Source organism: Corythoichthys intestinalis, chromosome 15, assembly GCF_030265065.1.
Source record: "Corythoichthys intestinalis isolate RoL2023-P3 chromosome 15, ASM3026506v1, whole genome shotgun sequence".
In the NCBI taxonomy this organism is placed as follows: Eukaryota; Metazoa; Chordata; class Actinopteri; order Syngnathiformes; family Syngnathidae; genus Corythoichthys; species Corythoichthys intestinalis.
Window position 1 is genome coordinate 50,335,588 of NC_080409.1, and position 24,351 is coordinate 50,359,938.

The window sequence follows — 24,351 nt, forward strand, 5'->3', positions numbered from 1 at the left end:
TTATCAGTCATTTTCCGAATTCGGTGTTTTGGCGAAAAAATGGCCGACTTTGGCACCCCGCCCAGGTCAGGCCCGTGAATGAAAACACACCATTTTGATAACTTAAGATTTCATATGCCTCATGAACAGTCTCGCCAATTTTGAGAATGATCAAACTAATTCCCTAGGTGCCAAGGTGTAAAATGTGCACACTGTAAATCGATAAAAAATTCACATTCAATCCAAAATACCCGATTTCCTGTTGGGTTTGGAATACGCATGCAAGAGACTTTTTGGAGCAGTTTTGTACAAGGTATTGACTCTCCGAATTTCATCCATCTACGTTGAAAAAACCTAAATGGAGAGATCTTTTTGAAAATTTCAAGGGGGCGCCACTGAGCCATTTTGTTACATTTTTTCGTAACGTTGCAAGATTATTGAACGTTATGCAAAGCCGCATGTATGTCGAAATTTTTGTGAGTTTTCGTGCATGTTCAAGCCTCCAAATGTAAACTCCTACTGTTAACCGATAAAAATTTCACATTTGATCCAAAATACCCGATTTCCTGTTGGATTTGGAAAATGGGTGCAAGAGACTTTTTGGAGCAGTTTTGCACAAGGTATCAACTCCCCAAATTTCCTCACTCTATGTTGGAAAAACCCAATAGGAAAGGCCTTTTTTAAAACTTCTTTCTGTCGCCACTAGTTGGCACTGTAGAGTTGATGCAAATGACCCTTACACGAACCTTCAGGGTATGACTCTCAACAAACACGGGAAGTTTGGCGCAGATATGTTGTATATCTGCCGAGTTATGATTGTTCAAAGTTTTTGGCGAGACAAATTGTTGACGGTCATTTTCACTTCCAGTTTGTACCTCTCCGCTTCTACAAAACCTCAATATTTTTCATTAGGCACCTGAACACATGTCTTGAGGCTCCCCTGAAACAGGTTTGAGGTCAATAGATTTTTTTCCCTTGGAGGAGGAGCCTGTCTCGTAAAGAAGGCCATTTCCTGTTCCCACTAGGGGGCGCCAAGCCTAATGGGTAAAATTTAAATGCAGTCGTGTTCAGGCTGGGATATCTCATATACTTGCTAGAAATGAAAAAGATTGAACGTTGTATCACGGAGTTTTTAATCATTTTCTGAATTTGGTGTTTTGCCCAAAAATGGCCAACTTTGGGACTACGCCCAGGCCAGACCCTTGGATGAAAACTCACCATTTTGAAAACTTAAGATCTCATATGTCTCCTGTATAGTCTGACCAATTTTGAAGACGATCCAACTATTTTCTTCAGCGACAAGGTCTCAAATGTAAATCGATAAAATTTCGCATTTGATCCAAAATTTCCGACTTCCTGTTGGATTTGGAATATAGGTGCAAGAGACTTTTTGGAGCAGTTTTACGCAATGTATCGACTCACCAAATTTCATCATTCTACGTTGAAAAAACCTAATAGGAAAGGCCTTTTTGAAAATTTCAAGGGGGCGCCACTGAGCGATTTTGTTAAATTTTTTTGTAGATTATCAAAATTTACGCAAAGTTGCATGTATGTGCAAATTTTGGTGAGTTTTCGTGCATGTTCAGGCCTCCAAACGTAAACTCCAACTGTGAACCGAAAAAATTTCACATTTGATCCAAAATATCCGATTTCCTGTCGGATTTGGAATATGGGTGCAAGAGGCTTTTTTGAACAGTTAGGCATAAGGTATCTACTCCCCAAATTTCATCGCTCTACGTTGAAAACCTGAGAGGAGAGGCCTTTTTGAAAATTTTAAGGGTCAAGGGGGCGCCACTGAGCCATTTTTTGAAATTTTTTCAAAACGACGCAAGATTATCAAATTTTACGCGAATCTGCACGTATGTGCAAATTTTGGTGACTTTTCGTGCATGTTCAGGCCTCCAAATTGGCCATTTTCATTTGCCATGAAGAAAGAAGAATAATAATAATAACTAGGCCTGCAAGCAGGACTGAACGGGCCCTCGCAATCTAGCGCAACTCGGACGTCACGCAACTCGGACTGTGTGCAGGTCAGGGTGTTGGCAGATGCTCCTCTCTAATCATCTCATTAGAACATAACATGCTCGAAAGTCGCCTATTTACATTCCCACACCCAAGAGATAAAAACCCCTATTGGAGAGAGTACTACAAAAAAGGAGCCACTACTGAGCTGTGCAGCCAAGCCCTTATTCAAAACCAAAATTAATCTTCTAACTGGGCCAATTCGACGAAGTGTGCCAAATATTGTGGCTATATAAGCTGCCTGAGTCTTTGAAAAAAAATATTTCCTTTAAATGGCGAATAAAGGGTCGTCACGGCAACAGACAGAGACACGTGGACATGGGCTGTAAATAAGTATTACAATAGGTCTTCAAATTACAATGACCAACCTGAAAAGAACTGGACATGTATTGGAAAAACGAGTGACTTTCTATTGCCACTAGTTGGCGCTGTAGGGTTGATGCAAATGATCTCTACAAGGCCCTTCAGGGTATGACTCTCAACAAGCACGGGAAGTTTGGCGCAGATATGTTGTATATCTGCCGAGTTATGACTGTTCAAAGTTTTTGGAGAGAAAAATTGTTGACAGTCATTTTCACTTTCCTGTTTGGACCCCTCCGCTTCAACGAAACTTCAATATTTTTCATCAGGCACCTGAAGACAGGTCTTAAGCCTTCCCTTATGCAGGTTTGAGGTCAACAGATTTTTTTTCCTTGGAGGAGGAACCTGTCTCGTAAAAAAAGGCATTTCCTGTTCTCACTAGGGGGCGCTAGGCCTAATGGGTAATATTTCAATGCACTCGTGTTAAGGGTGGGATGTCGCACATACATGCCAGATATGAAAAAGATGGAACGTTGTGTGAAGGAACTATTAGTCATTTACTGAATTTGTCATTTTGCCGAAAAAATGGCCGACTTTGGCACCCCGCCCAGGTCAGGCCCGTGAATGAAAACACACCATTTTGATAACTTAAGATTTCATATGCCTCATGAACAGTCTCGCCAATTTTGAGAATGATCAAACTAATTCCCTAGGTGCCAAGGTGTAAAATGTGCACACTGTAAATCGATAAAAATTTCACATTCAATCCAAAATACCCGATTTCCTGTTGGGTTTGGAATATGCATGCAAGAGACTTTTTGGAGCAGTTTTGTACAAGGTATCGACTCTCCGAATTTCATCCCTCTACGTTGAAAAAACCTAAATGGAGAGGCCTTTTTGAAAATTTCAAGGGGGCGCCACTGAGCCATTTTGTTACATGTTTTCGTAACGTTGCAAGATTATTGAACGTTATGCAAAGCCACATGTATGTCCAAATTTTTGTGAGTTTTCGTGCATGTTCAAGCCTCCAAATGTAAACTCCTACTGTGAACCGATAAAAATTTCACATTCGATCCAAAATACCCGATTTCCTGTTGGATTTGGAATACGGGTGCAAGAGACTTTTTGGAGCAGTTTTGCACAAGGTATCGACTCCCCAAATTTCATCACTCTCTGTTAAAAAAACCTAATAGGAAACGCCTTTTTGAAAAATTCAAGGGGGCGCCACTGAGCCATTTTGCTACATGTTTTCGTAACATTGCAAGATTATCGAACGTTATCTAAAGCCGCATGTATGTGCAAATTTGTACAAGTTTTTGTGCATATTCAAGCCTCCAAATGTAAACTCCTACTGTGAACCCATGAAAATTTCACATTCGATCCAAAATACCCGATTTCCTGTTGGATTTGGAATATGGGTGCAAGAGACTTTTTGGATCAGTTTTGCATAAGGTATCTACTCCCCAAATTTCCTTGCTCTATGTTGAAAAAACCCAATAGGAAAGGCCTTTTTTAAAACTTCTTTCTGTCGCCACTAGTTGGCACTGTAGAGTTGATGCAAATGACCCCTACAAGAACCTTCAGGGTATGACTCTCAACAAACACGGGAAGTTTGGCGCAGATATGTTGTATATCTGCCGAGTTATGACTGTTCAAAGTTTTTTGCGTGACAAATTGTTGACGTTCATTTTCACTTTCCTGTTTGGACCCCTCCGCCTCAACGAAACCTCAATATTTTTCATCAGGCACCTGAACACAGGTCTTAAGGCTCCCCTGATGCAGGTTTGAGGTCAACAGATTTTTTTCCCTTGGAGGAGGAACCTGTCTCGTAAAAAAAGGCATTTCCTGTTCTCACTAGGGGGCGCTAGACCTAATGGGTAATATTTCAATGCACTCGTGTTAAGGGTGGGATACCACACATACATGCCAAATATGAAAAAGATTGAACGTTGTGTCAAGGAACTATAAGTCATTTACTGAATTTGTCATTTTGCCGAAAAAATGGTCGACTTTGGCACCACGCCCAGGTCAGACCCGTGAATGAAAACGCACCATTTTCAAAACTTAAGATTTCATATGTCTCCTGAACAGTCTCACCAATTTTGAAGATGATCCAACTAACTCCCTCGGCGAAAAGGTCTCAAATGTGCACCCTGTAAATCGATAAAAATTTCATATTTGATCCAAAATAACAGATTTCCTGTTGGGTTTGGAATATGCGTGTAAATGCTTTTTTGGAGCGGTTTTGGACAAGGTATAGACCCCCCAAATTTCATTGCTCTACGCTGACAGACCCTAATGTTATAGGCCAATTTTAAAATTTCAAGGGGGCGCCACTGAGCCATTTTGTTATATTTTTTTGCAACGTTGCAAAATTATCGAAATTTACAATTTTCCGGACGTATGTGCAAATTTTGGTGACTTTTCGTGCATGTTCAGGCCTCCAAATTGGCCGTTTTCATTTGCCCTGAAAAAAAAAAAAAAATAAAAAAATAAAAAAAAAAATAATCCTTTGCAAAACAATAGGGCCTTCGCACGCTTAGTGCTCGGGCCCTAATAATAATAATAATAATCCTTTGCATTACAATAGGGCCTTCGCACGCCTAGTGCTCGGGCCCTAACTAGGCCTGCAAGCAGGACTGAACGGGCCCTCGCAATCTAGCGCAACTCGGACGTCACGCAACTCGGACTGTGTGCAGGTCAGGTTGGTGGCAGATCCTCCTCTCTAATCATCTCATTAGAACCTAACAAGCTCGAAAGTCGCCTCTTTACATTCACACACCTAACAGATAAAAAAAAAAACTATTGGAGAGAGTACTACAAAAAAGGAGGCACTACTGAGCTGTGCAGCCAAGCCCTTATTCAAAACCAAAATTAATATTCTAACTGGGCCAATTCGACCAAGTGTGCCAAATATTGTGGCTCTATAAGCTGCCTGAGTCTCTGAAAAAAAGTATTTCCTTTAAATGGCGAATAAAGGGTCGTCACGGCAACAGACAGAGACACGCGGACATGGGCCGTAAATAAGTATTTTAATAGGTCTTGAAACTACAATGACCAACCTGAAAAGAACTGGACATGTATTGGAAAAACGAGTGACTTTCTATTGCCACTAGTTGGCGCTGTAGGGTTGATGCAAATGACCCCTACAAGGCCCTTCAGGGTATGACTCTCAACAAGCACGGGAAGTTTGGCGCAGATATGTTGTATATCTGCCGAGTTATGACTGTTCAAAGTTTTTGGAGAGAAAAATTGTTGACAGTCATTTTCACTTTCCTGTTTGGACTTCTCCGCTTCAATATTCAAACAAAACTTCAATATTTTTCATCAGGCACCTGAAGACAGGTCTTAAGGCTTCCCTTATGCAGCTTTGAGGTAGATTGATTTTTTCCCTTTAGAGGAGGAGTGTGTCCCGTAAAAAAAGGGCATTTCCTGTTCCCACTAGGAGGCGCCAAGCACAAATGGTAAATTTTCAATCCAGTCCTGCTCAGGCTGGTATACCTCACACACACGCCAGATTTAAAATAGATTGAACGTTGTATGAGGGAGTTATCAGTCATTTTCCGAATTCGGTGTTTTGGCGAAAAAATGGCCGACTTTGGCACCCCGCCCAGGTCAGGCCCGATAATGAAAACACACCATTTTGATAACTTAAGATTTCATATGCCTCATGAACAGTCTCGCCAATTTTGAGAATGATCAAACTAATTCCCTAGGTGCCAAGGTGTAAAATGTGCACACTGTAAATCCATAAAAATTTCACATTCAATCCAAAATACCCGATTTCCTGTTGGGTTTGGAATATGCATGCAAGAGACTTTTTGGAGCAGTTTTGTACAAGGTATCGACTCTCCGAATTTCATCCCTCTACGTTGAAAAAACCTAAATGGAGAGGCCTTTTTGAAAATTTCAAGGGGGCGCCACTGAGCCATTTTGTTACATGTTTTCGTAACGTTGCAAGATTATTGAACGTTATGCAAAGCCACATGTATGACCAAATTTTTGTGAGTTTTCGTGCATGTTCAAGCCTCCAAATGTAAACTCCTACTGTGAACCGATAAAAATTTCACATTCGATCCAAAATACCCGATTTCCTGTTGGATTTGGAATATGGGTGCAAGAGACTTTTTGGAGCAGTTTTGCACAAGGTATCGACTCCCCAAATTTCATCACTCTATGTTAAAAAAACCTAATAGGAAACGCCTTTTTGAAAAATTCAAGGGGGCGCCACTGAGGCATTTTGTTACATTTTTTCGTAACATTACAAGATTATCGAACGTTATCCAAAGCCGCATGTATATGCAAATTTTTACGAGTTTTTGTGCATATTCAAGCCTCCAAATGTAAACTCCTACTGTGAACCCATGAAAATTTCACATTCGATCCAAAATACCCGATTTCCTGTTGGATTTGGAATACGGGTGCAAGAGACTTTTTGGAGCAGTTTTGCATAAGGTATCTACTCCCCAAATTTCCTCGCTCTATGTTGAAAAAACCCAATAGGAAAGGCCTTTTTTAAAACTTCTTTCTGTCGCCACTAGTTGGCACTGTAGAGTTGATGCAAATGACCCCTACAAGAACCTTCAGGGTATGACTCTCAACAAACACGGGAAGTTTGGCGCAGATATGTTGTATATCTGCCGAGTTATGACTGTTCAAAGTTTTTTGCGTGACAAATTGTTGACGTTCATTTTCACTTTCCTGTTTGGACCCCTCCGCCTCAACGAAACCTCAATATTTTTCATCAGACACCTGAACACAGGTCTTAAGGCTCCCCTGATGCAGGTTTGGGGTCAACAGATTTTTTTCCCTTGGAGGAGGAAACTGTCTCGTAAAAAAAGGCATTTCCTGTTCTCACTAGGGGGCGCTAGACCTAACGGGTAATATTTCAATGCACTCGTGTTAAGGGTGGGATACCACACATACATGCCAAATATGAAAAAGATTGAACGTTGTGTCAAGGAACTATTAGTCATTTACTGAATTTGTCATTTTGCCGAAAAAATGGCCGACTTTGGCACCACGCCCAGGTCAGACCCGTGAATGAAAACGCACCATTTTCAAAACTTAAGATTTCATATGTCTCCTGAACAGTCTCACCAATTTTGAATATGATCCAACTAACTCCCTTGGCGAAAAGGTCTCAAATGTGCACCCTGTAAATCGATAAAAATTTCATATTTGATTCAAAATAACCGATTTCCTGTTGGGTTTGGAATATGGGTGTAAATGCTTTTTTGGAGCAGTTTTAGACAAGGTATAGACCCCCCAAATTTCATTGCTCTACGCTGACAAAACCTAATGTTATAGGCCAATTTTAAAATTTCAAGGGGGCGCCACTGAGCCATTTTGTTATATTTTTTTGCAACGTTGCAAAATTATCGAAATTTACAATTTTCCGGACGTATGTGCAAATTTTGGTGACTTTTCGTGCATGTTCAGGCCTCCAAATTGGCCGTTTTCATTTGCCCTGAAAAATAAAAAAAAAAATAAAAAAAATAATCCTTTGCAAAACAATAGGGCCTTCGCACGCTTAGTGCTCGGGCCCTAATAATCCTTTGCATTACAATAGGGCCTTCGCACGCCTAGTGCTCGGGCCCTAATTACACTGTTCTGTCATTTTAATCTGTTTGAGCGGGGCATGTGCGTTAATTGCGTCAAATATTTTAACGTGATTAATTAAAAAAAAAAAAAAATTAACGCCCATTAACGCGATAATTTTAACAGCCCTACTTATTTATCCTCCTTCTGTCGTTGTTTGCATGCTATCCTCATAAAAATATGAAAACTCATAAATGTTTGGGTGGTTTTGGTTAAAGCAGACACTGTTTTTTCATCTGTGTGATTTTGTCAAAGATCAGATTTTGGTGTGTGTATGTGCGCGGCTGCTCTCAGCAGTGAGCAGATTTGAGTGGACTCACTCAATGAAGCCTTTAATAAAGACAAGCATTTTTCTATGTTATTCTTGTTTAAAATCATTGGCATTATGAAGGTCGGCACAGTGGGACAGTAATTTGTTTAAAACTTTTTTTGGGTTTGTTTTTGGAACAACACTTTTTTTTCCGGAGAGCTATTTATATAACCTTTAATTCAACTTTATAAGAGATGTTTCTGAGTCTCGGAAATTCAGGCACTTCTGGAGCTATAATTTTTTATTTTTGTGATTGAATAAAAATGCTTTAGGCATTTCAATGAAGTTCAGTGTTTGCATTATTCATTTTTTTACGCCATTTTTTACACTTTTACTGCAAATGAATATCAGCTCCAAAAATCGGTTAGCGGCCCCACTAACTACTAATAATCGGTATCGGTCTTGAAAAACTCAAGATGCATTGAACTTTATATTAGGGCTGCAGCTATCGAATATTTTAGTAGTCGATTAATCGATGGACTAATTAGTTCGAATAATCGAGTAATTGGATAAGGAACATGAACAATTAAAATACCTGAGCTGAGCCTCAAACGGTATAAGTTTATTTTTAAAAAATGAGGATCTATGTAAAACAAAAGAATAATTGACTAACTTACATAGAAAAAGTCTACTAGCTAAAATGCTACAAAATGCTAGTTTTTTTTTTTTTTTTTTTTTTTACAATGCTCTAAACAAATGGTTCAGACTAGGGCTGCAGCTAGGCATGTGCCGGTATGATATTTTGACGGTACGATAACCGTGAGCAAAAATACCGCGGTTTCACGGTATCACGGTATTGCAATTATAGCTCCAAAAAATTTGGAGATGTATGGGATAAAAAAAAAACTTTTTTCCATTGAACAGGATTTGTTTTTTTCAGACCATAGTTGCAAATTGGAAGATGAATATATTGTTAAAATAAATAATCAATAAAAAAATATTTTAAATAAAATTAAACTAAATTTAACTTATAGACTATACTCACAGCCACAGCTCAAGTTGCTCAAGATTAGAGCAAGAACAAAATAATTTCTATAAAAAAGTAAAAACACTTCTGAATACATTTTTTTAGAAATTTATACTGCATTACTTTTTTTTTGAGGGTGGAAAAGCTTAAGTGAAGTTTCGCCTTTTTCAGCCACTGTGTCAACTCTAGTCTACATGATGTCATGCCTTTGTGTTAAAAAGAACATAAAGAATTCATAAGTTACTTAAAAATGTATAAGTTAGTTAAAATATCAATATTGTTGTGGAAAGGTTTCATCTAAAAAATAAAATAAAATAAAAAAAACATTGGGAGTGAGACCTCTCCTTGATCCAGCGAACGTGGATTTGTGCTTAGGGCAAGATCATCTTTCGCAATTAGCGATCTTTGACGCTATCACTTTTTCCCCTTCATTCAAGCGACTCAAGCTTGTTTTCTCACTCTGCGGCTGTCACACTCAACGAAGTTGCTCTCCCAGGTAAGCCTAGGCTAACAATCATCTTTGTAAGCTTTTAGTTAGTTTTTATATTGAATTTGAAAGGAAAATGTGTGTTTTGTTTTTGGCGAACTTTTTCCATGGTGCTAATCTGTTGAAGCTACTCACATGGAAAAATCTAATTGTACAACATTTTAAATTTATTCATTTTGTATATTACACTTACTACGATTTGAGAGCTCAATAAATTGAAGAACAGTACGCCTTATATTTGGAGTATATGTTTTTGGGTTAGCTGGCTGGCTAGCGTCACTTTCACACACAGCAACAAACGGGAGGGGGTGAGCGCTGCTGCGCCAAGCCGCTTCTGGCTGCATTTTTGACACAAGAAAAATAGCGAATACCGTACTACGGAAAATTTTAGTGGTTTTGAAACCGCGACGTTTTCACACCACGGTAAACCGTGAAACCGGTAACCGGCACATGCCTAGCTGCAGCTATCGAATACTTTAGTAATCGAGTAATCGACTGAAAATTCTATCGATTAATCGAGTAATCGGACAAAACAAATATATTTTTAAGTGAAGAGAAATTATAAATATACATGAGAAAACAAGACATTTCATCTAATCTTGAACCATTTTCTGTCAATCATTGTCTTTATTTTCGATGTATATTGTTGAGAACAGCCAACAATTGCATCTCATATTTAAGTAGAATAAAAAAAAAGACAAATTCACTTCTTTCACTCAAAAAACCTTTAGATCTTATTAAAAAAATATATATATGCAGTATATATATACCTAAAAATGCCGTTACACTTGATAACACACATCACTTAAAAGTTAAGATTTTTTCCCACGTGTTTCAATTGAATTTCCATTTGTGTCAAGCTATTTTTAAGTTCTAGTTAAGTTTTAAGTTAGTCTAAACTGTAAATCCTGATAGGATTTTGAGTTTTTGCAGTGTTCAAAATAAATGTATGATACAGGCTGTATTGGAGCACATTAGGGACCAGTGCTACTTGGGTTTTTATCCAGCAAGGACTACTGAGCTAAAATTGATAGTTAGCATTATTGAGTTTTTATTTTACACCCTCATCACTCCACAACGCTATGTTATGTTAAAGCCTGTATGTAAGACACGTTAGCCACGCATTGACAGTGGTCATAATAGAAACCTAGCCCTCCGCAGGGCTAACGTTACTTGAGTTAGTGACAGTAACGTTATTCATTATTTATTAGCGCTTAGCGCTCTACTGCTTTAAGATGGCGGCTCTTTAATAACGCAGCCCAGACGCGGCCGAGTCTGTCATTTTGCATCTAGTTCAACATACATGTGATCTCTATGAGACTCATCAGACGCTACCTACCAACGTAACATCGTGCGGGCTAGTATTTAGCAACGTCGGCGTCGTTTGTAGCGGCTGTCGGTTGCAGTAAATTTTTTTTTTTTTCTGCTTCTTCCTCTTGCTTCTTCCTCTACGCACGTGACATCAGCGCGTTGTCCCGCAATAAAAGCAGTCCGAGCAAAACGTGATGCGTAGAGCTGTCAAAATAAACGATTACTCGAGGTGAATAAAATTACTCGGATCAGTTTTTAAACTCGATTTACTCGAGTTGCTCGAGTATTCGTTTCAGCTCTAGTTCAGACACATATTCCCACAAAAAAAACAGCTAAATATACCTATAAACTAAATTACGAATGCATTAAAAAACATTAGTTCAGACAAAAACTTAACTTACGTTGGTCTTAACAGGGAGCAGTTGGATTCAGCCATGTGAAAAGAGGCAGACCAGAGGGCAGTGCATCCACCCTAATCAATAAAACTAAATGCAAACACTTTCGAAATAAGCCATTCAAACGCCACTTTAATAAACGAATACTCGAGGCAACAAAATTTAATTTGAATATTTCTTTCTAATCGAATACTCAAGTTAATCGATTAATCGTTGCAGCACTACTTTATATAATGATTTGTTTTGAATATAGCATAAAAAAAATAATGCAGATTATAAAAGTGCTTTAAATTGGCCAGGTGATGAAACAGTCGTGCACGAATAGAAACAGAACTGGAGATCTTAACATGGGCAAAATTTTGCATCTCTTCCTCAATTTCATGTGTGGTTGTGGTACTTACTGATAGTTAACATAGGTCAAACACATAAGAATTGAGCCAACTATATATATCATTGGAGTCCGACTTCTATGGCACATCAAAAACAAATGGAGGAAGCACTGGGATACATTGTGGACATCTACGACCTTGCATTTCTAGTTTCCTTAGTCTGCCTTCCTGTTTCTCTCGATTTCATTCAAACAACGAAGAGGGTGTGGCTTGCATCTACACATTTTTTTCCTCATTGGTCCATGAAGCACAAATAATTGCGTGGCAAAGAATAACCAGTGAACAAGCAGCTTCTTGGTTATATTCCATTAAGACAAAAATTGCCTGCCCAATCCCAAAACCGTATTCCAAGAGAAAACTTGTGACGTAAACCATGATTTTGAAGCGAAACCACCAAATGTGGAATGTAGTCCAAATTCTTCTGGGCTGGAATAGCAGTTCACAGGGGGAAGAAGTTGGTCAACTCCATACAATAAAGATGTCAAGCTAAATTATGAGTTCAGTCACATTTGTATTTCATAAAACTCATTTCATTCATCCCAACGTTGTTGTTTGAAAAGTAATTCACTTAGCAATATTTTGACAGCTTTTTCGACTAAAAAGAGCCGCACCAGTAGACTTTTAATACCACTTAATGAACAATAAGTCATTCACAGAGGGTGACATGTTGTTTTCACTTTCTGAATGCCAACTGTTTGTTTGGCATTCAGGCAAGACAACAATGGCCCACTGATGTTTTAACTGCTCTCTCGTGTGCATGCATCATCTGGGTTACATTCTCTATTATTCTACTGTCTTCCATCACATGTGGCGAGTACCCAAGCAACTAGAAGGCGCGTGTTTGCCTCTGTTGGGACAGCGTGTTCGGGTGACAGGGTGCAGCACACCCGTCCGTCCCTCTGACCATCCCTCCTCCGTCTAATGTCCACAATAGGACGCGCCTTTTAAAATAATGGGATTACGAGCAGGATTGATCTACAGCTATGTAGCTCAAAGTCGGCACCATGACAGGCCTGTCAAGGACGGACTATGAAGCTGAAGCGCCATTGTCAGCCTTTGCACAATACCAAAGCATGTATTCACCAGAACTGCCCAGGCAGTTGGTGAATATATGTATGAAAAATCACTTATGTGAAGGTAATCATCTCTCTCACACAATACTGTTCTGAGTTTTTACTCCTGTACTGCATTTTTTTTCTCAATCACACAATCTGGAAAATTCTTCTGAGCATATCAAAACATATCAATCAGCTACAGTGTTGGCCAAAAGTATTGTCACCCCAGCAATTTTGTCAGATAATGCTCAATTTCTTCCAGAACATGATTGCAATTACATATTCTTTGGTAGTAATATCTTCATTGATTTTGCTTGCAAATGGAAAAACATAAAAGAGAATGGAAAAAAAGAATTAAATCATTATCATTTTACACAAAACTCAAAAAATGGGCCGGACAAAAGTATTGACACTAGGGTTGTTCTAGAGCAGGGCGGTAAACCGAAAATTTACCGTCACCGAAATTCTTAACGATGACCGACGTAATTTTGACCATGTCGGTAAATTCGGTAAATTAATAAAACAAGAAAATAGTCTTTTCATCCCGCTTTGATTCTGTGTTGTCCGTCTATGTTCATTCCCCTTTAAGAAAGCAGTGAATGTGCTTACGTAGGGAGTCACGTGATCATCAGGAAGCCAATCAAACAAAAGCCCGGTAAGCTAACGCTAGCAGCTAACGCTACAAGCAAAACGTGATGGAGTGTGGCTTAAGGGAGGTTCACCAAACTTTCAACCGACATTTAGTAGACTCTTGGTGGCATCCAGACGGGCTTTCACCCGCTGTCCTCCTTTGTTCTCACGATTTCCGGAGATGGTGCTTTCAGTGCTTTCTACTGGTAGCCAGGCTAACGCTAGCTAGCGGCTAACGCTACAAATGAACGTTATGGAGTCGGATAGAGGCTCTAACCTGGTCGAAACGGCTGAACTTAATGAGTGGATTGGGCACGGACTGCATCTAGCAATTACTATGTGGCGTTATTTTGTATCTGTCTGTGTGTGTGATTCCTCTGATAGCTTTTGTGATGGTAAAGAATTCTGCATAAAGTACAATCCAACGGCGAAACTTATAATGACCGAGAAATGGCCCCAGCTATTTTTATTGTGCGTGCATTTATGAAAAAATGCACTGGGGGGGGAAAAAAACCCTTAAACCATAAAGTAAACACTTGTATTTAATAATTATATCACAGCAGCCATTAACAATAAGTTGTCTTTTTGAAGTGTACTGTTCAAGCTGCAAGTCATTTGTGTTACAATTACATGTTTGCACAGGCATATTGATTTTGACAATGTACATTGTTCAAGTCATACACGCTGTTATAAATGTTCATACTTGAATTCTTATTGCTTACAATACATTTTTATTAGGGCTGTCAAACGATTAAAATTTTTAATCGAGTTAATTACAGCTTAAAAATTAATTAATCGTAATTAATCGCAATTCAAACCATCTATATAATATGTCATATTTTTCTCTAAATTATTGTTGGAATGGAAAGATAAGACGCAAGATGGATATATATTTTAAACATGCGGTACATAAGGACTGTATTTGTTTATTATAACAATAAATCAGTTCTAAATCAGTTATAGAAATTTTATATTAAAACCCCTCTTAATATTTTCGTTTTAATAAAATTTGTTAAATTTTCAATCAAAAAATAAACTAGTAGCCCGCCATTGTTGATGGCAATAATTACTTACACTATAAAATCAGTCGCACCCAAACGCCAGCAGAGGGCAGCAAAACTCCGCAAAACACAATTAACAGGTGGGCCTTTCACTCTAGTGACATTTAAATATGTCTGAGCTGGGCAAGTGCGTTAATTGCGTCAAATATTTTAACGTGATTAATTAAAAAAATTAATTAACGCCAGTTAACGCGATAATTTTGACAGCCCTAATTTTTATAAATTTAATGTTTAGACTGCATGTACAATTGTTAAATACAGTATATCAAATTGAATGCTGGTAAATAAATCAACAAGAAATAGTTAATCTGTATTTCATGCATTGATTCAGATTTTCAAATTATATAACAGTCCGCTTGGGCGAATTTATCGTCATTTATCGTTATCGAGATAAATCTGCTCAATTTATCGTGATACATGTTTAAGGCCATATCGCCCAGCCCTAGGTTGTTCCGATCATGTTTTTTTGCTCCCGATCCGATCCCGATCGTTTTAGTTTGAGTATCTACCGATCCCGATATTTCCCAATCCGATTGCTTTTTTTTGCTCCCGATTCAATTCCAATCATTCCCGATAATTTTTCCCGATTATATACATTTTGGCAATGCATTAAGAAAAAAATGAATAAAACTCAGACGGATATATACATTCAACATACATAAGTACTGTATTTGTTTATTATGACAATAAATCCTCAAGATGGCATTTACATTATTAACATTCTTTCTGTGAGAGATCCACGGATAGAAAGACTTGTGAGTTTCTATATTGTGACTAAATATTGCCATCTAGTGTATTTGTTGAGCTTTCAGTAAATGATACTGTAGCCATGCCCAAATGCATGATGGGAAGTGGAACCATGACTGTGCGTAGTGCTACCAATTGATATATCTTCTCTGCGTTGGGAAATAACATAAGGTGTTAAGAAAAAGATCAATTGCTACCTTCCTTCCCCACATTGCGTCCCATGATATTTCTAATCATAGGGAGAGGGATTGTAAGGCTTTAGCCAATTTAAAAAAAAGGCTCCAAAGGCTGTCAAAATTAACTCTACTCATTTTTCGCTGCCTTTTATCTCACTATATAGGTAAGACGGCGCCATTACAGATTGAGCGCGACAATGCGTGGGTGGGTCGTGCAGCACATGCATTAATTGCGTTAAATATTTTAACGTGATACATTTTTTAAAAAATTAATTACCGCCGTTATCGAGACCTACCTTAAGCCTAAACTAAAGACTCTGGATGAGTGTAACATATTATGTTTGTAACGTTAAATACAATTAGAAAACGATTTAATTAAAAAAAAAATATATATATATATATATATATATATATATACAGTGCTGCTCAAAAGTTTGTGAACCCCCTCAACATTTTGGAATTTTCTATTATTTCAACCTGATTTCCTAATCAATCAATTCAGTAGTTTTTTTTGTTTTTTTTAACAGTTGTGTTGTCGAGACTAAATTAAAAAGAGTTTTCATCAACTGATGTAGGTGCAAAATTGAACTGTTTGGTCACAACCAAAACCGCCATGTCTGGCGAAAAGTCAACACTGCATACCACCAAAAGAACCTTCTCCCAACAGTGAAGCATGGAGGTGGGAATGTCAAGATCTGGGCTTGCTTTTCATCCTCAGGACCTGGACAACTCCACATAGTCCAGGGAATCATGAATTCTGAGGAATATTGTCAAATCCTAGAACATAACCTGACGCCATCTGTTTTGAAGTTAAAGCTTGGCAGAAGGTGGATCATGCAACATGATAATGATCCAAAGCATTCCAGCAATACAACCAAGGAATGGCTGAAAAAGAAGAAGATTCGTGTTCTGGACTGGCCCAGTCAAAGTCCTGACCTAAATCCCATTGAAATGCTGTGGCGGGACCTGAAGCGAGCAGTTGATGCCAGACGCCCATCAAACCTCTCTCAACTGACTGCGTTCTGCAAGGAAGAATGGGCAAAAATCCCCCAAAGTAGATGTGAGAGGCTGATTAGTCACTACAGAAACCGTTTGGTTGAGGTAATCTCTGCAAAAGGAGGCGCAATATCCTATTAACTGAAGGGGTTCACATACTTTTGCACACATGATATCTGAGTTTTTCTTAAATCAACCACTTTTGTTAAATAAAGAATGACAATATAACTATTTCTTTTGTTTCAGTCCATTATTTGGAATGTCAGTATTGTGGATTTGGGTATAACTTAACATTTAATAAGGTTATTTTAGTTTTTTTTTACAAAAAATCTGACCATCGCTGTGGGGTTCACAAACTTTCGAGCAGCACTGTATATATATATATATATATATATATTTTAAAAAAGGCATGGCCGATATTTTTTTGCCGATTCTGATAATTTGAAAATGACGTGATCGGACCCGATCGATCGGATAATTGACACCCTTTGAAAAATCAAGTGATGCTTCTCTAATTTGTGTAATTAACAGCACCTGTTACTTACCTGTGGCACATAACAGGTGTTGGCAATAACTAGATCACACTTGCAGCCAGTTAAACTGGATTAAAGTTGACTCAACCTCTGTCGTGTGTCCTTGTGTGTACCACATTGAACATGGAGAAAAGTAAGAAGACCAAAGAACTGTCTGAGGACTTCAGAAGCAACATTGTGAGGAAACATGGGCAATCTCAAGGCTACAAGTCGATCTCCAAAGCCCTGAATGTTCCTGTGTCTACCGTGTGCAGTGTCATCAATAAGTGTAAAGCCCATGGCACTACGGCTAACCTCCCTAGATGTGGACGGAACAGAAAAATTGATGGGGGATTTCAAGGAAGGATTGTGCGGATGGTGGGTTAAGAACCTCGATTAACATCCAAACAAGTTCAAGCTATCCTGCAGTCCGAGGGTACAACAGTGTCAACTCGTACTGTCCGGCGGCATCTGAATGAAAAGGGACTCTATGGTAGGATACCCAGGAAGACCCCCCTCCTGACCTAGAGACATAAAAAAAGCCAAGCTGGAGTTTGACAAAACTAACCCGAGAAAGCCAAAAACATTTTGGAAGAATGTTCTCTTGTTAGATGAGACAAAGGTAGAGCTTTTTGGGAAAAGACATCAACATAGAGTTTACAGGGAAAACAAACAAGGCCTTCAAAGAGAAGAACACGGTCCCCACAGTCAAACATGGCGGAGGTTCCATGATGTTTTGGGGTTGCTTTGCTGCCTCTGGCACTGGACTGCTTGACCGTGTGCAAGGCATTATGAAGTCTGGAAACTACCAACAAATTTTGCAGCATAATGTAGGTCCCAGTGTGAGAAAGCTGGGTCTCCCTCAGAGGTCATGGATCTTCCAGCAGGACAATGACCCAAAACACACTTCAAAAAGCACTAGAAAATGGTTTCAGAGAAAACACTGGAGATTTCTAAAGTGGCAAGCAATGAGTCCAGACCTGAATCTCACAGAACACCGGTGGAGAGATCTGAAAATAACTGTTTGGAGAAGGCACCCTTCAAATTTTTAGAGACCTGGAGCAGTTGGCCAAAGAAAAATAGTCTAAAATTCAAGCAGAACATTGTAAGAAACTCATTGATGGACACCGGAAGCGGTTGTTCACAGTTATTTTGTCTAAAGGTTTTGCCACCAAGTCTTAAGCTGAGGGTGCCAATACTTTTGTCCGGCCCATTTCTGGAATTTTGTGTAAAATGATTTCATTTTTTTTTCCATTCTCTTTTGTGTTTTTTCATTGCAAGCAAAATAAATGAAGAAATTAATGCCAAAGCATTTGTAATTGCAATCATTTTCTGGGAGAAATTGAGCATTATCTGACAAAATTGCAGGGATGACAATACTTTTGGCCAGCACTGTAGCTGATTGATATGTTTTAATATTCTCAGAAGAATTTTCCAGATTATGTGATTGAGAAAAAAAATGCAGTACAGGAGTAAAAATTCAGAACTCACCATTCAAAGTGAAGTATTGTGTATTGTGTGAGAGAGATTATTTAAAAAAAAAAAAAAAAAAAAGCTACAATGCTCACGTAGGTCGAAATCCAGCGTAGGGCTACTGCACCTCAAAACATGTTTATTTTCTCCTTGAGATTACTGTTGTTGTGATGTGGTCTAAACAAATAAAAGTTGATTTGATTTATTTGACTTAGAACACATCTATAACTGAACAGTATGAACATGCAGGTGACAATGGTTTTTTTAGGTAACCTATTGTGGTTCCTCGGTTTTATTATTATAGTATTCTTTGTCCCAAAGCCCCTTTGAGCTCAATTTGACCCCCTTAGAATGCTTCAAAATGCAGCAAAATTGGCAGGCAGGTCAAGACACAATGTTTGATACCGTGTAAAGACAAATTCCAAATACACTATGTAGCGCCCCCTAGCAGTAATTCTTTGTCCCGCCGACCATTTGAGCCCTACTTTGACCCCCTCAGAATGCATAACTCACCAAACTCAACAGCCAGGTGAACACTGGTGAAAACATTGATAAAATTTAAAAAAAATAAAATTAAAAAAAAATCAAAATATGCGTAAATGTGTGTAGCGCCCCTTAGGAACAAAACCGACATTTCATTTTTTCTTCTTTTTCTTTTTAAGGTGAAAGAGGAGGTAACAACATACTATATGAAAGGCATACCATACGCGGTGCCCAGACTGCCGTTAGTACTACATCAAGTTTTCTATGGGTGGGCAGAGCGTGTCCGTGGGTGGGCACTGCCCACCCCTGCCCCCCCTGGTAACGCCCCTGTCTCACATAGACTTCACTATCAGTTGACGGAACAAATCCCACAGACATTGCGCCACGCCTTCTTGAAAGAGGCTGGCGTAGGCAGGCAGATCTGTGATACTCAAACACACGCTGCGTTCCAATGCCGGATTTAGGTTGAAACAAGATGAAAGTTGTACTGCACCCAAGCAGGCAGGAATGTCTCAAGAGTGATTTGTTCGAAGATTCAAGGTAATTATTATAGAAAATAGCACCATGCGTGCACTTTGAAATGTTGTGAATACAATGATATGAAAATGGAAAAAATTTGCCTAACGTTAGCTTGAAATATTTACGTAAAATGGATGATAACTGCCCGTTTTTTTGCTTTTAACCAACTATTACTGCAGTATCATAAAAATACGCGCATTCATGGCATGGACACTTTCAAGATTGCCATCATTTCCCTTGAGTCCAAGGGCGTAGGTTTGGTCTCAACATTAGTAGGGACGCTATAACAGCATAACCTGCACGTACACTTTTTGCTGGGGACGGGACATTAATCAGACCAAAAAGTTTGGGGACATTTTTCAAATATGGCTGGTTCCCACGTAAAAATGAAAAAAAGTTACAATAAAATTATTTTAATGGGAGAAAGTCATTTTTCAAAATGCTAGCTTCATATAAAGAAAATGTACAGTGGTTTTGTGTTTTTTTTTGGGGGGGGGGGGTTAAAAAATGTGCATCGGTTGCAAATATATACATTCAACATACTGTACATAAGTACTGTATGTTTGTTAAGACAATAAATCAACAAGATGGCATTAACATTATTAACATTCTGTTAAAGCGATCATGGATAGAAAGACTTGAGGTTCTTAAAAGATAAATGTTGGTACAAGTTATAAAAATTTATATTAAAACCCCTCTTAATGTTTTCGTTTTAATAAAATTTGTCAAATTTTCAATAAAAAAATAAAATAGTAGCTCGCCATTGTTGATGTCAATAATTACACAATGCTCATGGTGCTAAAACCCATAAAATCAGTCGCACCCAAGCGCCAGCAGAGAGCGACAAAACACCAAAAAACACAAGTAACAAGTGGACATGACACTGTGCTGTCATTTTAATCTGTTTGAGCGGGGCATGTGACCGCCCGTTAACGCGATAATTTTGACAGCCCTAGTGTTAAAGTCAAAGTTATGTTTGAAATGTATGTGGTTACAAAAAGCTCATTTTCTCCGTTTTTTCATCAGAAATTGGAAAATTGCTCAAACAAAGCTATTTTCTAATGCTCATTTCTAAAGAATAGAAAAAGATATTAACTTACTTTTTTTCTGCTGAAAGAAGAGTAATCTTTCTTTTGGTGGGTTCCATGTTAATATAGTAATAGAACAGAATTTTCTGTGGGCCTTGCAAAATCAGTCAAAACCAGTAAAACGGCCGGGAGCGAAGGGCCTTGCTCAAGTCAAAATAGCTGGGAGTGGATGAGTTAAAGTGGCTGCTGCTGGCCAAAAAAAACTTCTAATATCCCTCCTCATCAAAGGGGGCAGAGGAGGCGGCACGTCGACATGTATTTCTGTCGGGATTGTTGTGAATGTGGGGGTTCTAGTCATCAGCCAATCAAACGTGCCTTTGACGGGGGGAAAAATGGACCAGTACATTCAGCAAGTGAAAAGGTGTACATTTAAATCTGAACATAATGTAGGGTCAATTCTAGAGGTGTGCAAAATTTCCGATTCTTAGATTATTCGCGATTCGGCCGTGGAAGACCCGAGAACGATTCACAAACATCCAAATTCCGATTATTGAAATATGCGAAGTAAAGCGGAAGTACAGAACACTCAGCGCGCGATCTTCGGGACGGAACGGAGCGAGAGTAGCTAAACATCATGCTTCCCATTACGCGGCCCCTCGGGTAATGCCAATGCTCAACTCACGGCTCTAGCTCAACTCATGCAACGAGATAAAAAAACACAACAACATACCTGACTGCTGCCGAAAACTGCTACAAAGTACATTCATATAATGTTACGGTGGACATCATTTATGTAGGACTAGATGCATTATAAATTTGGTAGTGTTAGCAGCACATCTACAAAAAGCTAGATGCGGGCGTTATAAACAGCCGCCATCTTAAAGCAGTACACTTCCCTGCAAGGCTGTTGTAGCGAACCTTACAAGCAAACCTAATTCACTTTTTATCTAAAATACTCCTAAATCGGTAAAATATTGACTTGAATCTATCTTTAAAATAGTTTTAAAACTTTCCCATGTCGAAAGTAGGCAAAAGGGAAATTATGGAATAACGGGAGCAATTTTAACAAATTTAACGGTTGATTCACAACATTAAATTAATTGAATGTAGTTTAAAGCTGCTGATGCAGAATGGGGACTGGAGTTTTTTATTTAATGTTATTTTTGTATATTTGTTTACTACTATATGTTAACTTGATACTGAAATAGTAGTGTGGTTTAGCCTGAGAGTATTTTTGAACAATTTTGGAACTAATGTACAAAACATTTAAAAAAAAAAAAAAAAAAAAAAAAAAAAAAAAAAGGAGGGGGGTGAATCAATAATCGTTTTATAATCGAATCGGAGCCTCTGAATCATAATCGTAATCGAATCGTTAGGAGCCCAAAGATTCCCAGCTCTAGTCAATTCTATCCTTACAATTCATGGGAAGACAATCTAAATTACCTATATAACTGAACTCATTATATAATGCAAATAAGGTTGCTTAAAAGTTGGTGGGGACAATTTGAGCATCCCAAATATTGGTGGTGTTATGTCCCTACCGTCCCTATGCAAACCTACGCCCTTGCGCCTTGACAGTTTGGTAAATCCAAAATCCACTTAGTCGGCATAGCTCAAATTCGACAAGGAGCCTTTGTGGACACAAACTCTGAAACACCTGCACATACATTTCAGGTTGAAAGTATCAATGTATCTTTATGATGTCAAATCTAATCTACTAAATATGCACGGATTAAACCGGATTAGGGCAAATATAATTTACAGCGTGGAGAATGTGTCAGTTAACCAAAGGATTCGTCACGGGTTTTTGTTCAAAACTGAAAGTAAACAGCAATGCGGTTCCATCTCGAAACATTCTTAACATTCGACCAACTGCACTGACGTCCTGACTCGAGGCTCATATTTGACGTTAGGCTGTCCAACACACTACACGAAGTGTTGACATATTTACCCCCGTGGACACCCATTTGAAGAGTCTTCATCAAATAAACACAAAAGAATGCACAAGTATGCAAGCATACGGAAAATAAACTTTAAAAGAAAGAAAAGTTGCTAGCTACGCCGGTCGCTACAGTGGCGTGTAGCTTGCCGCACCAACCCCCGGCTGCTCGCATCGTTCCCGGACACTTTGACGTTGACGGCTCGGTGTCTTACCTCTGAAATTAAAGCTCTCCTTTCGTGGGGAAAACACTTCAGTGCAGCAAAGCGAGAGACGTGTCAGGTGTAAGCTTCCCGTCCGTGACCGCTCATGTTGACTTGAAAGCTGCTTTGAAAAAAAGAGGGACTCAAAACTGCCAAAGCTCCAGTCGTTACACTTCCGACTCTATAACCGAGTGGATGGCGCACACACACGGCGGCGGCGGCTGTGTGGGGCTTGGAGTCGAGCCTTCGCTGTGTGTCGTCTCTTGCGTGGAGAGGAAAAAAAAGAGAAAAAAGTACGGCTCACTTGTGCGTGTTTTTACATAACAGCATCATCCGCTTTTTATGTTGACGCATCACGAAGAGAAAACATGGAGAGTTTCTTAAAGGGCCACACTGACGGACGACACCATGACACCTTGCCCGGGCCACCATACATTGACATGTACGTGCATGTGAATACAGTGGCTTTGACTTTGGAACAATTCATGCTGCGCATTTTTCTGAAAGCATGATTATTATTATTTTACTTGTATATAGTAACACTGTAAAAAAAATAACAAAAAATGGATTGGACCATAAGTGGATTTTAAGGGGGGGCAAGGCCGGCCCAGCCTATACGCAGACAATGCAGCTGCTTAGGGCCCCTGACCACTAGGGGGCCCCCAATCTGGCAACCTCATTTTCTACGTTGTTAATAGAGCATCGTGAATAATGTGGGGCGCATTGCCGTTTATCTATGCAAACATCCGTTTACTACAGTTAACTTTATTTGACTTTTGTGAGTTTTGATACTTGATTACAAGCTTAAAAAATAAACGTTCTTCATTAACTTCTTTTCCTCTTTTGGAAAACGGTTTGGCGCCATCTACTGTAAGTACTGACAATCATTTGGGGTGAGAAGTTTGAAGGATGCAGTGCAACAAAATCTGATTATTATACAAAATATGGACGTATGGGTTGGATTGCATGTATGGGTTTCAAAGTACACTGTGACGAAATAGTGGGCCAAAAATATGGGCCCCTTGGCATTATTTTGCTTAGGGCCCCAAAATGGCAAGCCCCCCCTCCCGTGGCCGAAAAGTGTCATCGCATATAATCGACTTTCCTATATATGATTTTAAAGTTCAGAATTTTCCGGTATTAATGTTTATAGTTGTAAAGCAATGAAACTAGGGCTGTCAAAATTATCGTGTTAACGGGCGGTAATTGATTTTTTAAAAATGAATCACGTTAAAATATTTGACGCAATTAACGCACAAATGCCCCGCTCAAACAGATTAAAATGACAGCGCAGTGAAATGTGTTTTTCGGAGTTTTGTTGCCCTCTGCTGGCGCTTGGGTGCGACTGATTTTATAGGCTTCAGCACCCATGAGCATTGTGTAAGTAATTATTGACATCAACAATGGCAGGCTACTAGTTTAGTTTTTGATTGAAAATTTTACAAATTTTATTAAAATGAAAACATGAAGAGGGGTTTTAATATAAAATTTCTATAACTTGTACTAACATTTATCTTTTAAGAACTACAAGTCTTTCTATCCATGGATCAATTTAACAGAATGTTAATAATAGTAATGCCATCTTGTTGATTTATTGTTATAATAAACAAATATAGTACTTATGTACCGTATGTTGAATGTATATATCCATCTTGTGTCTTATATTTCCATTCCAACAATAATTTACAGAAAAATATGGCATATTTTATAGATGGTTTGAATTACGATTAATTAGGATTAATTTTTAAGCTGTAAGTAACTCGATTAA

The 24,351-nt window shown here is 38.7% G+C and overlaps 1 protein-coding gene across 1 annotated transcript in view; it reads right to left on the minus strand.

The window, feature by feature from the left end:
• Positions 1–22,974, minus strand: part of bahd1 (bromo adjacent homology domain containing 1) — a 124,115-nt gene extending 101,141 nt beyond the window's left edge. Inside the window, exon 1 of the mRNA XM_057858896.1 lies at positions 22,596–22,974. The gene's annotated coding sequence lies outside the window, so the exon portion shown is untranslated. The remainder of the gene's footprint in view (positions 1–22,595) is intronic.
• Between the last annotated feature and the right edge of the window lie 1,377 nt (positions 22,975–24,351).